Source organism: Dermacentor variabilis, chromosome 8 (assembly GCF_050947875.1).
Source record: "Dermacentor variabilis isolate Ectoservices chromosome 8, ASM5094787v1, whole genome shotgun sequence".
NCBI classification, from domain to species: domain Eukaryota; kingdom Metazoa; phylum Arthropoda; class Arachnida; order Ixodida; family Ixodidae; genus Dermacentor; species Dermacentor variabilis.
Genome location: NC_134575.1, coordinates 19,412,984 through 19,423,890, shown reverse-complemented (window position 1 = coordinate 19,423,890; position 10,907 = coordinate 19,412,984). Strand labels below are relative to the sequence as shown.

The 10,907-nt window shown below is 49.1% G+C and overlaps 1 long non-coding RNA gene across 1 annotated transcript; it reads right to left on the bottom strand.

Moving 5' to 3' along the window:
• Positions 1-383: 383 nt before the first annotated feature.
• On the bottom strand, positions 384-5,237 carry LOC142589764 (uncharacterized). The gene is made up of 2 exons (XR_012829922.1): positions 5,138-5,237; positions 384-678 (listed from the first exon to the last, which is right to left on the bottom strand). It is a non-coding gene; the product is annotated as an uncharacterized LOC142589764 (long non-coding RNA).
• Between the last annotated feature and the right edge of the window lie 5,670 nt (positions 5,238-10,907).

Sequence of the window (10,907 nt, the reverse complement as noted above, 5' to 3'; positions counted from 1 at the left end):
TCGGATAGACAAGCAGAACAAGAGGTAAGAAGTGCAGTCGCCAACAAAAAAAAAATGAGGAAGTCAGCCACAGAGCAACGAAAAAGAAAGTCAGCATCAAAAGTAGCCGGGTGTGGAGAAGTAATTGAGCACAACGGATACATAACATGCGTTGTGCGAGGAGCGTTGAGCTATGGAAATATAAAGACGTTGGTTAAAGAAAATTTAACAAGTCGTCTACAGAAAAGTGCGAAATCTGGCGATACGAAACGTCACTACAAAGTTTCAATGTTAATCGCATTAACGTCAACGTTCATCGGGACACGGACAGCAGCAATCTTTTTCTTCGTTCTCTAGCTTGCATCGTTCGGGCTTTCAGCGATGTATGAATTGAAAGACTGTCATTAATCTGTTTATTTGTTTATTATTATTCCTGAAGTTCCCGTTCTTTGCGTGAGCACACGCTTATATTCCCCAACAGCGGCTCTTCGCTGCTGAAAAGGCGCTATTTGCAATCTTGCCGGAGCACACATATGTTGTCCGATTCTCTCCGGTAGAAAGCGTCGTCGCAGAAGCATCCACTCACATAGTCGTAAGTGCATGGCTTGACGACACCTGGTTCTGGTTCACCGCACTTGTGCTCGCCGCAGGTGCTGCTCTGGCCCGTCTTGTACACCTCGCCGGGCTTGCATTGTTCATCTGCGAAAAACCAAACAGAGGGGAATGCTGAATTTGTTGAGAAGCGTAGTTTTCTGCCAAAGTGCGTCGAATGTTGAGGTATAGGTCAACGCTGGGGCCCGGCCAGCTCTATATAATAAACCAACTAAGGAAATTTGATGGTGGTGTTGGGCTGCTAAGCACGAGATCGCGGGATTGAATCCCGGCCATGGCGGCCACATTTCGATGGGGGCGAAATGCGAAAGCACCCATCTACTTAGATTTAGGTGCACGTTAAAGAACCTCAGGTGGTTTAAATTTCCGGAGTCCTCCACTACGGCGTGCCTCACAATCAGAAAGTGGTACTGGCACGCAAAACCCCATAATTAAATAGAAGTTGGTGGAACTATGACCTTGCATCATACTTTTCAATTTGACTTTTCTTTTGGCCAAGTTAACCTCCTGCAGAAATCATTGGAACAGAAAAGGTTGATTCAGTTTTGCAGTGATACACAATGAACAAATAATAATGATACGTAAAACAAAACAGCTTGCCACGAAGGACCGAATCTTTATGGGAGGGGTCACATAGGCAGTCATGGAGATGGAATTCAAATGATGACACAGAAACAGCACGTTTAACTTCGCAAGGCAACAATTCCCGTGATTTAAGTAAAACAAACCCAACTCTTTCTATAACAGAGAACAGAAGAACTATGCCACCTGCCCCAACTGCACGACCTTATAACACGAGACAACAATGTGTGCCACTTGTCCAAACGCATGACCCTTCCGGGAGTCCACTCTCAGACGACCAACCTGGCCTCCGCAGTGACCTGCATGCGGACATTGGCCTATGAACTCAAGATGACTGTCACTGCAGAACCTAGCTCGAATTGGTGCACGATGCAGGGTTACATTCATAAGTTTTCTCATACTATCTTTTAACGCAGCCCTCCTCAAAAAAAGTTGTGCACGAAGATTAAAAATGAAAACAGAAGTAACGTAGAGTGGTGTCAAAGTTGGGAAACGACCAAATGAAGTAACGTACGAAACCAACTCACTGACTACATTAGCACGAACAACTGCAAGCACCATCGCGGCAAGCATAACAGCCTTCATAGTGGTCTCGAGCAACGTGCTCCCTCTGGTAAGATGCTTAACCTGTCGCCTGTTGAATGCGAACTTCTGAGCCAATGCGTTGGTATGTACCTTTTATAGAACCTATTAGAGACTTCCTACGTAGCTGTAGGCCTTGTTTCAATGACCGACTAAATCCGGACGCAGGAAACGGCCTTGCGGGAAATAGAGACTGTTGCATTTTTTTGCGTTATTGCTTGTCGGCACACTAAATATGGAATTAGAGCACAGCAGCCAGTTACGATGGTTACGCACACCTACGCACACCACTTGAGCGTATGCGTATGAAAGTTCCACATATGTAACTATCTTTTAGGCGCATCACTGCGTATTAAGGGTATGAGGCTAGATTCGCTACTGTACGGACGCCCGCGGTAAAATTATACTCGAATAAATGTAACGAATAAATATCCTTGACAGAAAAAAAAAGCAGCACGTTCTTGTCGAGGAAATGGTGCAGTTTGTGTGAAAAGCTTGCAGAATTCTGGTGCCGCGAGAAAGCCAACTTTCAGCCCAGTCATAATTTGGGGACAGTAGAACAGTGCAACACACTGTTGGTCGCACACACTGGTACAAGTAGCAAGTGGTACAGGCGCATGCGCTGTGAATACTTAAAAAGTACAACGATGCCGACGGAGCAAATGCCTCTCAAGTGTCAGAATAATGGTTATTGCCATAAAAAGAGAAGTTAGAACGCGCATTGCGCTGTAAGAGTTAAAAGTTGGGCGAGTTCGTGACGTACTTGACTTGAAGCGCGAAAAAACACGGGGAAAGATTAAAGGAAGCCCAGCCAAGACGAGGCGCTCGTCCTGTTTAGTCTTCCTTTCATCTGTCCCCGTGTTTTTTAGCACTTAAAGTCAAGTATGCACATTACATTAATAACAAAGCCATGGTTTCGAAAAATGCGGAAAAGTACCGAAAAGTGCGCAGAATTCAAGCCTTCCTTACAAAAGCGTCAATTCTGTGTCAAGAAAAGAGTCAATTCTGTGTACTTTTCCGTACTGCGAAAATAGTTAGGAGCTCGTAACTGGGTTCGCTTTGTCCACACATCCCGTCCGCCCTTTCTGGTAAACTGATGATGACCGTTGTCGTCATGGATGACACGCAACCCCGATCATTTTTTTAAAGGGTTAGCGCCAGGAGTCAGTGACGTAGCAAGAAATTTTGTTCGGGGGGCTCACGTTGCAGCTCGGCCTCCTCCTTATATAACTTGTCGAGGGATCAAATACATGAATATTAGTTCCAAACGAACTTCTGAACGCTACGCACTGTCAAGACAAGTAAGATATGTATTTTTCATAAAAGTATATACTCGTATGTTCCAAACATTGTGCCCGAAATAACTGATGTCAATGCTTCCATGCTTTTTTCTCAATTTAATAAGTAGATGAAATATCACACGAACTTTAGAACTACATCAGTTTGAAACTAGCAAAGCAGTGCATGCCGCTGATATGAAAAACGTAAACGTCGTGAAATGAAGAAGTTAAAGACAAATATTTTAATGAAACTTTGTCATTCAAGAACCTTGTTTTCATTTTTGTACATATGCAACAGCCAGGAAAAAAGACCTCAATGACGCTCTCCTTCGTTCCAATGTATTGCGCAAGAGGAGCTGTCACCGGTCCTGTATCGTGAGTAATTGCACCACACTCATAGTCGCAACGGAGAGATCATATAAAATGCAGAAGTTCTGCAAAATATACGAGGGTGAGCCCATGCGAATACATAACGAACGGGGCACTTCATTTAAAAGTAGTCGCCATGAGCATTGAGACATTTGTCCCACTGAATAACGAACCGTGTGATTCCCGTCTCATAAAACACCTTGGGTTGCTGCTTCAAAAAGACTGTGACTCTTTCACGGGATCGTCCGACATGAATATGATTCCCTTGAGCTGTTCTTTTTTTTTCAGTTGCCCCAGATTGTGGAAGTTGCAAGGCGACAGGTCTCGGCTGTATGGCAGATGTTGCAGCGTTTCCCACTTGAGCATTGCCAATTTTGTGTTAACCACATCAACGATGTGGGGATGGCATTGTCGTGGAGCAAGGTGACCCCATTCGTCAATGCTAAAACGTCGCTTGTTCTTGACTGCGGCACGCAGCCGATCCGGTGTTTCAGAATATCGCAAATAGTTGATAGTATCTCCAGGTTGAGCAAATTCAGTCAGTAATGGCCCCTGACGATCGAAAAGAAGTCAAAAACAGACCTTTCCGGCGGAAATGACGGCCTTTGCTTTCTTTGGGTGTGGTAAATTCGAATGCTTCCACTGTGAGCGTTGCGAAGTTCAAGCTCGTACTAGTGGCACCGTGATTCGCCCCGGTAACAATTGCAGACAAGAAGTCGTCACCCTCATTGTGATACTGGATCAGATGAGTAAAGGCAGCGCCGACCTTCTTCGTCTTCTGGCGGTGGTTCGAAATCTTGGGCGTACCATTGCGCATACAGGATCCGATAATCGAGATGTTCATGAATTATGGTGTGAACCGAACCGTGACTGATGTTCACACGCTCTGGCAGTTCATCGATGCTTATCCTCCGTTCTTGTCTAATCAGCTCATCAATCTTTGCAATTGCGTTGAGAGTGATTGCACGGTGGCTTTGGCGCGGTCTTGGATAGTCTTTGCAGCTTTCAAGCCCTTCTTTGAACAGTTTGCTCCAACGCTTCACAGTGGCCAATGAAATGCAATGTTCAACGTACACAGCAGCGATACGGCGATTAATTTCTTTTTAGGAAACACCTTCCGCTGTCAAAAACCTCACGACACCACGTTGTTCCAACTTTTGGAGCGTCCGTTATGTTACGCAACCATATTAAACCCAGTGCATGAGAGCATTAAAGAACATTTATCCTTGCACCTGCGTGTCACTTTTTTAAATGAGAGATGCCTGTGTGCTACGCGCATGCCTCGCATCCAATAATCCATTATTGCGCGGGGTGGATTGGCTCACTTTCATTTGATTCGCCCTCGTACATTAGAAATGCAAAGATACAGCTTGATAAAGGGCAGAAAAGTGCCACTGAAAACAAGGTTCACTGCACTTATACAAAAAACCTCGCAACACGATATTTAAATATACGTATCAGCATCCAAAAAATCTACATACAAAAGAAAAAGTCAGTGTATATAATTCATCTAACAAGGCAAATAAATATGTTTGGCAATCATAGATTCACATGTCACAGAATCGTCCCGTGGCCGCTTAATTTCCGCAAAAGAAGTAAAGAAATCAAACTTTCCCCATGCGTCGATTCGGGGCGCCGCAACAATGTCCTTTTTTTATGAGGCCGCAGCACCGAAATGAAAAAGAAAGCGCACACACACAAGGAAAGCGTGTTGGCCGCAATCGAATGCCTACATTGGACACCTAATGTGGCTACCGAAGGAATATCGAAAAAAACGTAAGACGCTTGGCCCACATGGAACCATAAGCATACTGCTCCGTATCCTATACCGGCGAGAGCAGACTTTACGGAGACGTCGCACTCAAGCGAATGCGTTGCAATCCGTCGAGTCCCCACAGTGATGGCGGCTAGCGACCATTGTTTCTTTTACCCGTCTGCAAGCCAGAAAGTGTCCAAAACTCTGCCAGGCAAGACTTCACTCGGCCAGACAAAAGCGAATGCGCATCGAAGTGCGCCGCGCGATGGTCAGGGCAACACGAGAAAAACGCATGCGCTCTAGTTGGCTCTGGCAGCCCGCAGGTAGCTAAAACAAGAAAATTGAGGATACTCAATGTGTCCTCGCGAATAAAAGTCAAAGTAGAAATATAAATAAGAACGTAGTTACCTTTGCTGGCTTTAGTCTTTTGACATGGATACTTTGGCGCAAGTGAAAAAAAGCGTTGCTATTCTTTTCTGTGACATGACGGCACAAATGAACCACCACAACGCTTCCTCTCTTCGGACCTCACTGCGTGCTTTGTCAACTTGTCTGACAGTGCGTTGATTTGATTGTCTCATCGTACGGTCCGATGTACGACTTTAGAAAAGTCGATGCACCTTTGGCGTCAAATGTATATAACAACAGTCAACCCACAAATTTCCGAAATTGAAAATCTAAAGTCGGACTTTGGAATGTCAATGCGCCTTTCACATCAACAGTTTATGAGGACTTTATACCCATAAAGTATCGGAATTGAAATCCATGCGCTACATAGATTACACGGCCTCCACGAGATGCCGCGACGAGCCCTCTCGCCATTCAAACGCCCTTGAAACGTCCTTGTGCTCAGTTGGGGCTCCTTGCGTTAGGTGACTCCCGGTGCATGGGCGTTGCCGTGAAATCCAGCCCGAGGTTGCTATGTTCGCGCTGAAAGGACTTTTCGGGTGTGAGAAAAGACATTCTAGACAAAATACCGAATTATTTCCGGCGTCGGGAGTTGTTTTGGTTGGTGGTGCAGCACGAAAAAATGTTGGGGGGGGGGGGGGGGGAAGCTGAAGCCCCATAAGCCCGCCCCGGCCCCGGTCCTGGCTACCCCCTTGTTAGGAGTGTCCAAGTGGAAAAAAGTGTGTGTCTGAAATGTAGCAAGCCGGTCACGTAAGAGAGCTAGAAAGAGGTTGGGAAAGCTTAGAAAAGCGTGTGTGTGTATATACAGGCTGTCCCAGCTAACATGGACCAAAATATTTAAAATACCCAAGAGGTCTAGAGAAATCGTACCGAGTGCATAGTAGCCGTAGTCGTATGTACTTACGGCCAGCATTTTCTTTCATCATCAATTACTACTTAATTAATGACTTTTAATTAGTGAACCTTTTATTTATTGCTTTAATCGCAAACATATCAATTACAAAGTTGTAGGGTACCTTAAATAAATTGCAGCATTGTCATTTGTTGGGCGTGTTGGTAAACTGAAAGCATATTTAGCGCCAGCAAACAAGGACGGAAGGGAGACGCATTGTGTTGTCGTCTCCCTTCCGTCCTTGTTTGCTGGCGCTAAATATGCTTTAGTTTTTACCTTAAGTAACCTCCGAATCAAGCATATATTTCATGCTTAAGTGGTCCTGGTTGTTTTTTGCAAGAAAAAAGAAAAGCCAAAATCTTGCCGCTGGAGTCGATCACAACGACGACAAAGGTCTTCCCATCGCTATACTCAGCGGCGTCGACGAAGCTTGCTCTAATGTTTCGTTGCTTGATCTGTTTGAGGATGGCTGCTGCTCTGGCCTTGCGTCTGCCCTCGTTGTGGATGGGATGGACGTTTCGAGGCACAGGAGCCACTTCGAACTTGTCTCCAATGCACCTAGGGATCGGGGTACTGATCATCAGGAATCCTGCAGGGTGGTAACCCAGCTCTTCTAGGATGCGTTTACCTGCCGCTGTGGTGCTCAGGCGAGTGAGTTGCGCGCGTTCTTCGGCTTCGTCAATGTCTTCGGCGGTGTTATGCACCCCCAGCTCGAGGAGATCCTTGGTATGGGTCCTGATGGGTAGCCCGAGAGCCCTCTTGACTACCTTGCGGATGAGAGCGTTGAGCTTGTCTCGCTCTGCTCTGAGCCAGTTGTGCATAGAAATCGTGTACGTGAAGTGGCATAGTACGAAGGCATTGATCAGCCTGAAGAGATTGTTTTTCTTCATGCCTCGGTGCCGGTTTACAATTCTGCGAACGAGGCGGAAAGCGTTGTTTGTCTTTGCAATGATCTTGCGGAGAGCCGTTCCATTCCCGCCGTTGAATTCGACAAACATGCCCAGGACCCGAATAACGTCGACCATGAATATCACCTCCCTCCCGTCCCAAGTGCGAAGACTGATGCTGCTTTCGGAGACTGGCTTCCAATCTTTGGGTCTGCCTCCCTTCTCTTTTCTATAAAGCAGAACCTCCGACTTGGCGGGGGAGCATCCAAGTCCGGTGGGGCGAAGATACTCCTCGACCACGTCGATCGCCTCCTGCATGGTTTCTTCGACTCTGCCCTCGCAGCAGCCGGAGCACCATAAGGTGATGTCGTCGGCGTAGATGGTGTGCTTGACGTTCTCGACGCGTGCCAACTTCTCGGAAAGACCAATCACACAGGTTTTAAACATTGTGGGGGAGATGACGGCGCCCTGAGGAATGCCCCGCCCTCTGACGAGCACATTGTCGGAGCGGAAGTCCTCAATGCGAAGCTTGGCCTTCCTGTCCGTTAGGAAAGAGCTGACGTAGCTGTGGAATCTGGAACCGAGATCCAGGTATGAAATGGTCTTTACGATGAAGATGTGGAGCACGTTGTCGAAAGCCTTCTCGAGGTCCAGACCGAGCAGAGCCTTAACGTCTCTGGAATGGCCATCCACAATCTGATGCTTGATTAGTTTCACGGCATCCATCCTGCGTCGAGAGTCCAGCGCGGAAGCCGATCATGTTGTACGTGTAAACCACGTTGCCTTCGAGGTACCCATTGGGCCTGTTGAGGACGACGCGCTCCATGAACTTGCCGATGCAGGAGGTTAGAGAAATCGGCCTGAGGTTCTCGATATTTGGGTCCTTGCCATGCTAGGGAATGAGCACCGTGCAGGTCATCTTCCATTGTGCAGGAACAAGCCGCTCTTCCAGGACTCGTCAATCTTGTAGGTGAGAAAGAAGATTGACGTGTCATCGACGTTTCTCAACATTCTCTTGGTTACTCCGTCTTAACCCGGCGCAGACTCGCGGTTGAGCGCGAAGATGGCCTGTCTGACCTCGGCAACGGGGAAGTCTTCTTCCAGCTCGGGTCGTGGCGGGCCTCGGTAGTGCAGGAGTTGGGTCGCCGGATCTCCGTCGCGACGGACGGGCAGGTACCTCTGTATGAGTTTTGAGACAAGTTCATCGACCGCGTAAGACATGGTGGCTTCGTGAAGGGCCCGGGCCAACGTATGCCTTTGATTTGACTTCGAGCCACTTTCGTCGAGAAGGTGCTTCAGCATACCCCAGGATTTGTCGTTGCGCAACTGTCTGCCGATGGATTCGCAGAGCTCGTCCTACTGCTGCTGGCAAAGCGCCTTGCAGTGGTCATCGATGACATTGTTGAGCTCCGAGATGTTCTTTCGGAGTCTGCGATTGAGCCTTTGGCCCTTCAGTCGGTGAAGCAGGGCATTTTTGGCCTCGATCAGGTGGGCGAGTCTGCTGTCCATCCGCTCGACGTCGAGATTGGTTTCCACTTTCTTGGTGGCCGCGAAAGCGTCGTTCCGGACGCCTTCGCACCATTCTGCGAGAGTGGCGGGTGCCCTGGCTCTGCCGGGTTCTTCGCGAATCTTGCAAAAATGCTAGGAGAGATAGTTGGGCGCGTTGGTGGGGCGTGTTGGTTTTGTCTGGCAAAAATGGTCCCAATCGATGAACGTGAATTTCCTGACCCTACTCTGAAACACATTGAAGTTGGTCTCGAAGATGTAGTGGTCGCTGCCGAACTCCATGGTGGTGTCCACCCAGCCATCGTCCTCAACGTTCCTCACAAAGGCGAGGTCGGGTGTCGAGTCCTGGGTGACGGAGTTGCCGATGCGCGTAGGAAAATCCTTGTCAGTGACCAGAGTAAGTGCTATCTCGTTGGCGTCTTGCCACAGGTTGCACCCCTTGATAGTGTCGTAGACGTAACCGGCCCTCCGTAACCGGATTTGGCCGGCCCTCGACCAGTGGTCGAGGGCCGGCCAAATCGGTCGCTTTCTTGAGGGTAGTCTTGAACTGCTGGCGCGAGTCTCTGGGGTTGCTGTAGATATTGAGGACGAACACGCTGTTTCTGCGCTGATTCCGTTGCGGTACGTCGAGCAGGATCTCAACCATGACATATTCGATTCTACCGCTCGCCAGCTTGAGGCCGTGGGTGAGATGAGACAGCCTTTTATCGATCAAGGTGCAAATCCCTTGCCCCCCGGGCCGGCCCAGTACAGCCCCCGGGTCGTTACGAGGTGCCGGAGCAGCCTCGGTATTGGCGCCGGGCTTGGGACGTGCCAGATCGGTCCAAACGAGGGTCGGCTGCTTTCCCGCAACGTGTGGAGGCGGGCTGAAGTCCGGATGCTGGCTGGGTTCTGGAACCCGGGTGGCCCCTAGAACCGGATCTGGACTTGAATCTGAATCGGACTCGGGATCTTGACCTCGACCTGGCCCTGGAGATGGAGCGGCTCCTGGTTTGACCCCTGGAGTGGTCACGAGACCTGGATCTCCCCCTGGGCCGGGAACGGCTGTTACCGTATCGGCGTTGAGGCGATGCTTGCCGGGACTAGATTCGCGGCCTCCATGGGCGGGAAATGTTCGGCGTTGAGGGCGCGGGAGCGTTCCCCCGTCTGCGCTTCACGAGATACGGCATCTGAAATCTTCGCTTGCACTCCTTGGTGGCGGTAAGGGAGTCGCCTCCGCGGAGCTTGCATTTGGGATCGCACCTATGCTGAGCGTCGGGGGTTGCTTCTTCGCATCCTCTGCAGATGGCGTCGTTGGGCGAAGGGCAGACGTCGAAGCGGTGCCCGAGTCTGCCGCAACTGTAACACACGTCCATTTGCTTGCGAAATAAAGTGCACCTGGCGATGGTGCCGCCGTGCGAGACAAAATTTGGCACCCGGTACCCCTCGAACACGACCACCACGGTGCCGGTGTTCTTCATTTTTTTGGCGCCCAGCGCCGTGGGATTTCTCGGGTTGACTAGCTTTTAGTCAACCGCCGCGAGCCCGTCGGTAAGGGTGACGCCTCGGATGACGTCGTGACAGCAGTGCTGCGCAATCGGGGCAAGTTTCCGTGCTCTACACTGACTCTGAAAGCAGGGGCGTCTGCGCATGTATTTCGGAGGCCTGAACAATCAATACTGCAGCGGACGAGAATTACATTATGCACGTCGCATAAAAATTGTCTGCACAAGTTGGCGGTGCCACGCAGTTCTTCATTGGAATGCTCATGAAAACAACATCGCCTGCACAAGGAAGGCGCACATGAACGCGATGATGATAAGCCTCAAACATGGCACACACCCACAATCGAGGATGCGCCGAGAATGTGTTTCTCGGTGGCAAACGTCGACAGCACCGACAATGTCAACGCCAACAGTCACGTCGCAGCGACAACGCCGAGTCATTTACACAGTATCTAACAGTCTTCACAGGCGCCAAGTGCTCTGTACAGTAGTACTGCAAATGTACAGAAAAAATTTAATCACTCAAATCTCGTAGATGGCACTACGTCATGTTGGTCGTGACGTCAGTTG